The sequence below is a fragment of the Lepidochelys kempii genome, chromosome 11 (genome assembly GCF_965140285.1).
Source record: "Lepidochelys kempii isolate rLepKem1 chromosome 11, rLepKem1.hap1, whole genome shotgun sequence".
In the NCBI taxonomy this organism is placed as follows: domain Eukaryota; kingdom Metazoa; phylum Chordata; order Testudines; family Cheloniidae; genus Lepidochelys; species Lepidochelys kempii.
Genome location: NC_136390.1, coordinates 48,212,512 through 48,224,688, shown reverse-complemented (window position 1 = coordinate 48,224,688; position 12,177 = coordinate 48,212,512). Strand labels below are relative to the sequence as shown.

Here is a 12,177-nt window from a genome sequence, read left to right as displayed (position 1 = left end):
TATTTATCCCTACCCTTTGTTTCCTATCTTTTCACCAAGTACTGATCCATCAGAGGACCTTACCTCTTATCCCATGATTGCTTACCTCACTTACCTCACTTATGGTGAGGGATCTTGTCAAAGGATTTCTGAAAGTCCAAGTACACTGTATCCACTAGATCACCCTCGTCCATATGTTTGTTGACACCGTCAAAGAATTCTATTATTGTTGAGCCATGATTTCCCTTTACGAAAGCCCATGTTGAGTCTTTCCCAACATATTGTGTTTCTCTATGTGCCTGATAATTCTGTTCTTTACTATAGTATCAACCAATTTGCCTGGTGACTCATCCACTTTAAATTATTCATAGAGAAGAATCACATTTTTATTTAAGGTTTCAGAGTAACAGCCGTGTTAGTCTGTATTCGCAAAAAGAAAAGGAGTACTTGTGGCACCTTAGAGACTAACCAATTTATTAGAGCATAAGCTTTCGTGAGCTGCAGCTCACTTCATCAGATGCATATCGTGGAAACTGCAGCAGACTTTATATATACACAGAATATGAACCAATACCTCCTCCCACCCCACTGTCCTGCTGGTAATAGCTTGTCTAAAGTGATCATCAGGTGGGCCATTTCCAGCACAAATCCAGGTTTTCTCACCCTCCACCCCCCCACACAAATTCACTCTCCTGCTGGTGATAGCCCATCCAAAGTGACAACTCTTAACACAAGGAGAGTGAATTTGTGTGGGGGGGTGGAGGGTGAGAAAACCTGGATTTGTGCTGGAAATGGCCCACCTGATGATCACTTTAGACAAGCTATTACCAGCAGGACAGTGGGGTGGGAGGAGGTATTGGTTCATATTCTGTGTATATATAAAGTCTGCTGCAGTTTCCACGATATGCATCTGATGAAGTGAGCTGCAGCTCACGAAAGCTTATGCTCTAATAAATTGGTTAGTCTCTAAGGTGCCACAAGTACTCCTTTTATTTTTATTTAAGTGAATCTCTTTATTTTTGCCTTTATTTCTTAAAAATGTACATTTAACATTTCCATAGGCCATCCTGGCACCAATGACAGAGTTTCAAGTTCAGCAAAAAACCATGCCAGCAAAGTTTAGCATCAGGTATACATTGCACTGTTCTTCATCAAGGGGCTGATATTCAGCAACAGTGCCATCATTCTTAATAGATTCATAGATGCCAAAAGCACGAAGGAGCCATTGTAATCATCTAGTCTGACCTCCTTATAATACAGACCATAGAACTTCCCCAAAATAGTTCCTAGAGCATATCATTTAGAAAAAAAAATCTACTCTTGATTTAAAAGTTGCCAGTGATAGAGAATCCACCACAACCCTTGGTAAATTGTTCCAGCAGTTAATTACACTCCCTGTTAAAAATTTACCCCTTGTTTCCAATCTGAATTTGGCTAGCTTCAACTTCCAGCCATTGGATCTTTTTATACATTTCTCTTCTAGGCTGAAGAGCACATTACCAGATATTGGTTCCCCATGTAGGTACTTATAGACTGTTAAGTGAGGTCAGAAGACAGTTGTGAAGGACTTAAAGGAGAGAAGGGGGTCAGAAGATCATGAGAGCAGAGGGAATAGCATGTGACCAGGTCTGATAAAAGGAAGAGAGAAAATCGGAGGTGGAAGCCCTATGGAATCCCTGAAAAGAAAATGGAATGGGGAAATAAGGGAAAGAGACAGTCTCTCAAGCAAAGAAAAAGGAATTGTTCAATGCAAGTGTTTTTAGTTTCTCTGTTTTTTGTGACAGCTCCAGAATATCTGATTGTATAAATGAAATATGAGCAAAATGTAGCAGTACAAATTAAAAAGCATTGATTTTTGAAAAAATAAATATTTGTTCTAGTGAAAATCTATTGTAATTACTTAAAGTATCCTATTTCAAAGAAAATTAATTAATCTAAGAATACACAGACTAGTTGCAGCGGCAGAACAATTACAGTGCTCTTCAGTATGAAATGATAGATCTCTTGCTATGTGATGCCCTTGAATTTTGTCCTTTACACTTCGTTCATAAAGAAGCAATATATGGATATATGGGGGGGTCTCCCCATTATTTTTCACAGCTAAATCTCACCCCTTTCTAGTGCCTAGTAGGACACAACTTTCACCATCAAAGCTAGTTCAAAATGTAGCATGTCATCCCCAATTTTATACAAAGATATTCAGATTATTACATTTTTGTGAAGAACCATTTGAATCACCAGTTGCCATTCCATGCTTAGAGATGCCTAAAGGTGGTAGTCTTGATAAGATTTATAAATAAGGATCAAAGCAGTATCAATTCAAAGCTTATTATTATTATTAATTATTAATATCTTTCACAACCCAGCTGAATAAAATTTGCTGTTTGACAAAAGGTGCATCCTAAATCAAGCAGGAATAATAATGCATGATTAAATGTGATTCTTTCAAAGAACTGTGTAAAAGAAACATGAAATATCTGAGTACTAATTATGGTATGTGGTAATAAATGCTAAAAATGAGGTAATTCCAGCTTGCCCATAAATAATGTAAATGATTTACAACTCCTAAGAATGTAAAGATTATGAATGACAATATGTTAACAGCACTTCATAGCTGCCTTTCTTTCCTTCTTTAAACAAGCAGTCATCTTGCATACAGACTGATTATAGTCAGTCTTTTTTTATGCATCTCAAATTCTGCTCTGTTTCATATTATCTCATAGACTTTAAGATCCGAAGGAACCATTGTGATCGTCTAGGCTGACCTTCTGCACATTGCAGGCCACAGAACCTCACTCATCCACTCCTGTAATAGACCCTTTTCTATTGGCCCCTTTCTATTGGCCGCCCCAGGCACCTGCTTCCTTCGCTGGTGCCTAGAACCGACCCTGCACACCCCTCTGCAGGATCCTTCCTGAGATTAGGTCTTCCCAGAGGCTCCAAAGTGGATCCAGGAGGGCTTTCCCTCACCCCCAGCAAACCCCAGACTTCTAATACCTTAGACCCCTCCTTAGATTCTTGGAACTCTTGGGGGCATCTGCTAATTGTTTTAATTCTCTCATGTTTTCACCCTCTCATATCAGTTCAAGATCTGTGGTGGAAAAGGGGGTGGAGGAGAGAGAGAGATGTAAGGTGGGAAGAAAGGGCCCTGCTTCAGAGAGGACAGCTGAATCAGGAACAATTGGTAAGTAGGAAAAGATAAAGGAGAAGGAAGGAAGGAGAAAAGGAAGAAAAAAATTAGCATGGAACTAATAGGATGGGTGCCAAACTTTGCCTCACTCATTTTGCTTTTATGTTATATCCATTTCCCCCAGCCTATTTAGATGGCAAGCTCTGCAGGGCAGGGATCTGCTGTTCGTCTAAAATGGTGGGGTTCCTTCCTAGCGTAGTTCTTGGCACCATATAAATAATAAATCATCATCATCAAGCAGCTAAACCTTCCCAGCCCTTTGGGGGCAGTCCCTCTACAGTCTTTGTCAGAGTTATTTCACTTGTCACTGCACAGTCAGACTGGCAGTAGCAAGCAGATTAGATTTCTCTCTTCAGATTAATCTTCCACAGTGACCAGTGGGATGCTAGGTGAACGCTAATGTGGTGAGAGGAAATGTAATGCTGTAAGAGCCCCACTGTTTTCCAAACTACCCACAGCAGAAGAGACATTTCCCTGAAGATAAGCTGTGAACATGTTTCACTTATGAAAGTGTAAGTGGCCTATGGGACTTTTTAGAAGTGTGTTAAAGTTTAAAAAACTAGAGTTGCTTTGGCTCCAGGAAACGTTCAGCAGATTACGGAGTCCTGTTTGCCATCCCCCAAACTCTGAAATTCTCCTTTAATTTAATGGATGTCATGTTGTCCTCCAGCACTCTCATTTTTTCATTCTTGGGCCTAACCTTACCAATAAAACTGTCTGTGATTCTCAACTAAACATTCATTTAACAAATCACAAAGCCAACAGACCTTGACTACCTTCAGAGTAAGGCAAATAAATATAATGAGGCACTCATGATTTCCTGGTTTTGTAGTCAAGAGGCATCCAATTCAATAAGAGTCCATTTAATCACACTAAAATGCAAGTGCCCCCAGGAGTCACATGGCACCTGAAAGCATGAACACTATTCTGTATAGCCTCAATGACTTTTGAGAATCAGTTTATATCAGACTTTTTTCTTCTTTTCCATATTTAGGTTCATCTTTTTATTATTCTACTGATGATCCCAGATCTCTCAAAAAACAAATGTTCTAACTTCTCAGAGCCTGATTAGGCTCTGAGATGATTAGGACCCATTTCTGCAACTTTACCCTGATTTGACGGGACTATTAACAAAATATGAGAATGTAGAGACCTTATCCACACTGAACAACATTTACTCATGAGAGTGGTTTCATAGAAGATTATTGGGCTATTTGTGAAATGAAGTGCTATTCAATATTAAGAGTATCAGAATCAGGCCCTTATAGTTTATTGGCAAACTCCGCACTCCAGATGCTATACTTTCCCCTCTCTTTCTCACTCACCCAATTCAATTCCATCCTAATATTGTGGCTTGAACTGTTCATCGCTTTTATGGGACTATTCACTGAAGTGCAGCACTAGCCACATAATTTAAAATTAACCAGATTGAAACAATGACTGGAATATGAAGTGTGACTCTTTTGTGGTGTTCATAAGTAATGTGCTTTAATTCTCTGGTAATAAAGCGAAATGAGTAGAAGTATGTAAATTTACTGAAAATCCATTTGTAGTTACCTATGCAACATGCTCTCTCTCTCTTTTTTTTTTTTTTTTTTTTTTGTTCAATTTGGAAATGGGCCCAAGCTGCAAAATTCAGATCCTGACCTGAATTTTTCCAAAGGAAGGAGACAGTCTTGTTTGAGATTTACTTTGGGCCCATCCAATTCTTTTCAGAACCACTTTCATATGTTCAGAATTCTTGTAAGCAAATAAACAAACTGAAGGGACTTCTATAGCATTAGGACCAGAACCAGCCAAAATTAGCCTCTATACCTGTCTGTTGGAATTTTTCCCACAAGACGGTTACACAACTGCCCCACTACATGTGACAAAGTCCTTGGGGATGATGAGGGATTTCACTGAGCTACTCATACTTGATAATATAATGTGGAAGCAAGCTCTTCATTAAGGGCCTGATTCTGTCTTTATTCACACAGAGAAGTGCTATTCCAAGCCTGATTGTGATCCCTTACTCTTATTGATGAGGTCAAGAGGTCCCAATGAAAGTAAAAGGGCTACCATCTGGCCTAGCTTGAGCAGTTCCATTTATTTCAATGGGACTAGTTGCAAAGTACAGTACTCCTCAGCATGAGTAAGGGTGGCAGAACCTGGCCTAAAGTGAGTATCAGTGAGCCAGGGGAGAAATTTAAAAGGCCTATGACCAAAGGGGTCTTGAGCTCTTCTGTCCCATGTATCAGCAAGAAAAGAAAAGGACCAAGAAGCTCAAAGATTGAGAATCATCCCCTCTACTTCTCCGCCCCCCCAAAATTTGAGGGGGACATGAAGCCTCCTTACTTTGAAGCTCTTTAGCAGTTTAGGGAGGGGGAAGGAAATGAAGATTTCTCTTTATCACTCTAAAGTAATTTTTATCAATTGTCTATCAGAGACAGAGAGCTTATCTACACTTAAAATGCTACAGTTGTACCACTGTAGTACTTCAGCATAGACACGACCAATCCAACAGGAGGGATTCTCCCATCGGTATAATTTGAAGGTTCTAAGACACAGGAGTAATGGCATGTTGAAGTGGGAAATTCTACACCTCTCTCAGCTGTGGACCTGGACTTTGTTTGTCCTGAACTAGACTTTCACGTCCAGCCAAATTTTATTCTAAATAAGTCAACCTCCTATTGGTTCCATAGCCTTCTGAAACTTGCCCTGCAAAGAAAGCTATAGATACTCTGGGCTATATCAGACCCTATTTATTTGATCTCACTAATAACAGCCATCAAATTAAAAAGTTATTTTGTTAACATTTTAAACTTCATGGCCTTAATATGCTTGGTAGCAATTTACTGTAATTGTATAGTCATTGTAAGTAAATAAATGTTAATGTATAAATAACAGAATATTTATTGAAGTTTAACAGCTACATCAATAACACACACAGTAATAAATCATACACATAAACACGCATTTGACCGCTATCTAATTGTTTAAAGTCAGAACATAGTTTTAATTAATTTGTATGTTATTAATATAATTCCCTCTACAGGATGGAATTAAAAAAATGTTAATCTTTGGGTCATAGGCCCTAACCAGCTAGGATCTAAAAGATATTTTCCTTTAGCTTATGGGCTAAGTGTCTGTGATTTGGGGGGTTGGAGAATATGAGCTCTTCATTGTTTCCACTGGCAGCATTCCCCTTTAAGTGACACATAGACTCTGTATCATCCCTTTGCACCAGAGTGAATTCCACCCAGTAAAAGGTCCAAGTGTCTGACTGTAAAGCAGAGACAATTGTGACACTGGACCACACAATTGTTCCAATATTGTATTCAATTTAAATGCCAATACACATTTTACAATGTATTTGAGGTTTGCAGATATAAACCCTGAAATGTTTTTTAAACTCAGGAAATCTCTTTGATAATGGGCTTGAGATTCTAATTGATATTACAGATAGTGAATATTGAACTTATTAAAATAAATCCAAAACCCTTATGAAGCAAGTACATTAAAACATAATCACTTTGTTAAAGCCACCATGTTCACCTCACCTGATGTTTTTATTCCTATAGTTTTATTTTTATGATAATTAACAAGATGATGATGTACCTGTCAGAAAACAGCACTAATTAAAGTATAAGAAACAAGGTAAGTGGTAAATGGAGCCCAGAGAAAGGGCAATTAACAGTAATTTGGGGAAGGTGGGGAGACCTTCTAAACTGTGCAGTTGCTTTTGTATTTTTCATCAGTGACATTGTCATTGTCATCATTAATCTGTCTCCTTACATTACTGGTACTTTATTGCAGTTAACAATCCATTTCCTATGCACCCTCATTCTAAATCTCTGTCTTTTTTTATTAAAGGAGTATTAAGTTAGCAAAAGCAGTAATGGTTGTATTGTCACTCTATGAGCCTTCCATACTACTACCCTATTCTCCCTCTTCATTTTAGCAGTAACTAGCTCTAGCAATTACTGTTACCTTTCTCCATGAGACAGGTAGAGAGTGTATTTATTTGTCCACACACAAATATAAAGGGAAGGGTAAACCCCTTTGAAATCCCTCCTGGCCAGGGGAAAGCTCCTCTCACCTGTAAAGGGTTAAGAAGCTAAAGGTAACCTCGCTGACACCTGACCAAAATGACCAATGAGGAGACAAGATACTTTTAAAAGCTGGGAGGAGGGAGAGAAACAAAGGGTCTGTGTCTGTCTATATGCTGGTTTCTGCCAGGGATAGACCAGGAATGGAGTCTTAGAACTTTTAGTAAGTAATCTAGCTAGGAATGTGTTAGATTATGATTTCTTTAAATGGCTGAGAAAAGAATTGTGCTGAATAGAATAACTATTTCTGTCTGTGTATCTTTTTTGTAACTTAAGGTTTTGCCTAGAGGGGTTCTCTATGTTTTTGAATCTAATTACCCTGCAAGATATCTACCATCCTGATTTTACAGGGGGGATTTCTTCATTTCTATTTACTTCTATTTTTATTAAAAGTCTTCTTGTAAGAAACTGAATGCTTTTTCATTGTTCTCCGATCCAAGGGTTTGGGTCTGTGGTCACCTATGCAAATTGGTGAGGCTTTTTATCCAACATTTCCCAGGAAAGGGGGGGTGCAAGTGTTGGGAGGATTGTTCATTGCTCTTAAGATCCAAGGGTCTGGGTCTGTAGTCACCTAGGCAAATTGGTGAGGCTTTTTACCAAACCTTGTCCAGGAAGTGGGGTGCAAGGTTTTGGGAAGTATTTTGGGGGGAAGGACGCGTCCAAACAGCTCTTCCCCAGTAACCAGTATTAGTTTGGTGGTGATAGCGGCCAGTCCAAGGACAACGGGTGTAATATTTTGTACCTTGGGGAAGTTTTGACCTAAGCTGGTAAAGATAAGCTTAGGAGGTTTTTCATGCAGGTCCCTACATCTGTACCCTAGAGTTAAGAGTGGGGGAGGAACCTTGACACCTTTCTCCATGAGACAGGTAGAGAGTGTATTTATTTGTCCACACACTACGCATATAATTTTATCTCCATTAGAATTGGGTAGTTAGGAAGAAATTTCTTTTATGGTGATTACAAGAGGCCTATTATACTCCCAATGATGAGATTTCCCATTGACTTCAATGGGAGCAGCTTTGGGCCCTAAATATGTACATAGAGTCATAGAATCCTAGAATATCAGGGTTGGAAGGGACCTCAGCAGGTCATCTAGTCCAACCCCCTGCTCAAAAGCAGGACCAATCCCCAGCTAAATCATACATGAGGATTGAGAGCCTTGTGCTTTGTATGTAAGTATGCATAACTGCAGTAGCTTTTCTTGTACTGCAGTGACAATTTTCAGATGCTGGCACCTACAACGTATCTGCAAAATGTGCACAACCACCTATTTAAATGACACAAAAAATTGCATGGGCATATTATCTGATTTTCATGCACAAAGGTTCACAGAATGACAATACAACCAGTATCATTTTTGCTCACTTATACTAGTTTAATAGCGACAGATGTAGAGTGAGGTGGTTTATTTATGTTATATAAATAAATAAACATGCTAACCAGATAAAATACCAGGAGTTGTTTTTCTACAAAGAGAATGATAAACATTACCCGGGGAGAGGGAAAAAAAAATCTCCAAAATGGACTAGAAAAACATTTTCAAACAAAGAAATGAGCTAAGATACTTCAAAATAATCCAATATGCCTATTTCAAATCTGCTTAGTGGTACTGACATTCTAAATCACCAATAGAGTGACATATAAGATCTCTAATAACTGCCTGTGTCACTCTGGCCATCAATATCGTTGTGAAATGTACGTACAGCTACTTTGCAAGGAGTTTGTGGGGGAGGGGTGCCCATGCATTCATACACACACACACACAGAGTATGTTCTTAAAGTCTATCTAGGGACTGATGACAAGACTTCTTCACACTAATGGCAAAGGTGGTGGTGAGGTGCTTCCCAACCCCGGGTACCACTGGGGAGTGTCACAACATCAGGGTTGTGGAAGCAAAAAGGAAGCAGGAAAAAAAAGTGATAAAACCATCTTAATTTGTTAAATTCTCTTTATCCTAGGAAAAGAGACAGCATGCTTGGCTCTTGTCAGAATGATCTAATTTTGTGTCCCTGGTTTTCCATCACCACTCCATTGAGGATGCAATGAATTGAAGGTGTAAATGAAAATATTCACTTCTAACTGAACCGAGGAAATTAAGTAGTTAAATGTCTAAATGTTGGAATTTGCTCCCACAATAAAAAATGAAATATCTCCCCTACCAAAATAAGATACTTGGCTGCACATGCTTCTTCCCCTGGGGCAAAGACAAAAGAACAAGCATGTGACAGATGTTAGTCATATTGGTTAATGCATTACTGGAAGGTAATAAGATTCTACAGTGATGAGCTTAGTTTAAGAACTTCTAAAGAATAGAAACATTTTGCACCCACAATTCACTATAGGCACAAACTGATGGACTATACTGAGGCTTTTAAAAATTGGCCCAGTGTATCTTCCACACTACTGATTATACTGATGTGGGAAAATTACTATAACTATCTGCCTTTTTCTTCTCATTGCTGAATCATAAAAAACAAACAAACAAACCCCACTTTATCATTTTATCATTAAAAAATGTAACTACCTTCAGGATGAATGCAAAACTTTGATGAAGCAACACTGGCATTACAAAAACTGTGCTGGCAGAAATAAGTGAAAAGGCCTACTAATACTTGTGCTCACAAAAGTTATGTTTTCTCTGGTAACAATTAATCTTGCCAGTGTTATCCATAACGGAAAGGTATATGGAGCCAATTTTATTCAGTCCTGACTCACCATAAATACATTATATTTTCCATACAGCACTGCAAATGACATTAGGTACTGCTAAGCAAACTGGAACATATTTCTAGTTTACTCCACTAACAGTGATAATCTTTGACTACATTTCAAAACAAAAGGATTTTGACTAGTGAGATATTTTTAACACAGGCTGGAATTTTTCTCCCAGTGTCAGCTGTAGCACCTACTAAAAAAGAAAAAGGGAATTCAGGATTTATGCCTGGTACATTCTCCTGGAGGGGAGGTAATCATCTGAACATTTATCCATAACAAAAAAACTGACTACCTTATCAGTTTCTTTGAGACTGCCAACTGTGATACATCATTTCACATTGCTACTCTGAGCCAAGTCATCCATCAAGGTTTTTAAAGCTTAGCTCACCACCTGTGGATGGAGAGAAGTAATTGAGAAAATAAAGTCGAAATTATGCTTGGTCATCATGTTAAGGGCAAAAATGTAACCTTTGAAGAGGATCTGAGAGGTGACAGCATTCACCATTCATTTAAAGCAGTTTTGGTAATAAAGGCACATTTTACCCACCTGGATACTTCCCTAGAAACAATACAGTTGCAAACATTGCCACTCATTACAAACAATTCACACTGAATTTGGCCACTTTAGTAATTTGTCCAACCCCAACCCCAATTCATGAAATGATTTAAGGCCTCACTTTTTAGCATATCTGTTTTTCACCAACTATATATGTATGGGGCCCTATCCCTTATTCTTTACTCAGGCAAAACTATTAATAGCAATGGGATTTTACTCTGAATAAGCCAGGATTCCTTATAGCCTAGTAATGCTTTGTATTGCATACTGTATGGTAATATATACCATATATAACCAAGGCTGATAAAGGCTTTTCCAGTCTGTACCAGTCCATGTTCTACTCCATTTCTCTTTTTAGATTGATAGTTTCCATTCTGTTTTTCTTCTTCATCTCTGTCTCCCATATCTGCCTGTATTTTGATTGCTGAAATTCTAATTATGGATTAATTGTTCAGATAACTGTTACCCTGAGGGGGTTGGAAATAAAACAGGAAGTGCTTTCCATATGCTTGATTGCTCTTGTGAATGTAACAACAATGTATTCCCAGCAACTACAAATGTTCTCTTTCGGTTACCTTTCCACCCCCTACATAGTATATTTGCACAAATTCTGATTGCAAGATATTTTTGTCCTGAGATGTACTGTAGTTAGTGTAAATATTAAAGTTTGGAGAAAAAGATGAAGACAGCATGGTGTTTGACACAGTATTTATAGAATAGCAGTTTTCCCCCAAAGATATCTGTGTAAAAGAGTCACAAATATTCCTCTGTTTTGCTTCTTGATTAAGGGATGTGAAGATAGCTAAGTCTCCATTTATCACAGTAGTAATTTTGTTCAATCCTCTGACACAAATGAAAGATGACCCTGGCATTTACTTGGAAGACAAATCTCTCTGATTTGATGGTCCACCTACAAATTTGTGTTCATGGTATGTAATAATACGGTTGGTGAAGGAGTAACTGATCATGGAACATTTTTAACAACTAAAAAGGTAAAACATCCCAGTTCCATCAATATCAAGCACCATAGTTTTCAATATATGTGTGGTATAAAAGAAAAAGAAAACTAGATTTAGTTGAGCATATATATCATAACTAGTAGTTTATTCCACAAATTTTGCTTTCTTTTCTTTTATGAATTGTTTATGAAAAACTTGGAGACTTCTGGAATGTAGATTCCTAGATACTAAGGTCAGAAGGGACCATTATAATCATCTAGTCTGATCTCCTGCACAACGCAGGCCACAGAATCTCACCCACCCACTCCTGCAAAAAAACCTCTCACCTATGTCTGAGCTATTGAAGTCCTCAAATCGTGGTTTAAAGACTTCAAGGAGCAGAGAATCCTCCAGCAAGTGACCCGTGCCCCATGCTACAGAGGAAGGCGAAAAACCTCCAGGGCCTCTTCCAATCTGACCTGGAGGAAAATTTCTTCCCGACCCCAAATATGGTGATCAGCTAAACCCTGAGCATATGGGCAAGATTCACCAGCCAGATACTACAGAAAATTCTTTCCTGGGTAACTCAGATCCTACCCCATTTGTTATTTGAAATTATTCACACATTGCTAGTAAATAATTATTGGTCTTTAGATCATTTGCAAACAGATGTTACGTATATATATATATATATATATATATATATA

General features: G+C 38.3%; 1 long non-coding RNA gene across 1 annotated transcript in view; it reads left to right on the top strand.

The window, feature by feature from the left end:
• Positions 1-11,170, top strand: part of LOC140895314 (uncharacterized) — a 57,417-nt gene extending 46,247 nt beyond the window's left edge. Inside the window, exons 3-4 of the long non-coding RNA XR_012154166.1 lie at positions 6,733-6,808; positions 9,220-11,170. This is a non-coding gene — a long non-coding RNA (uncharacterized LOC140895314). The remainder of the gene's footprint in view (positions 1-6,732; positions 6,809-9,219) is intronic.
• The last annotated feature ends 1,007 nt before the right edge of the window (positions 11,171-12,177 follow it).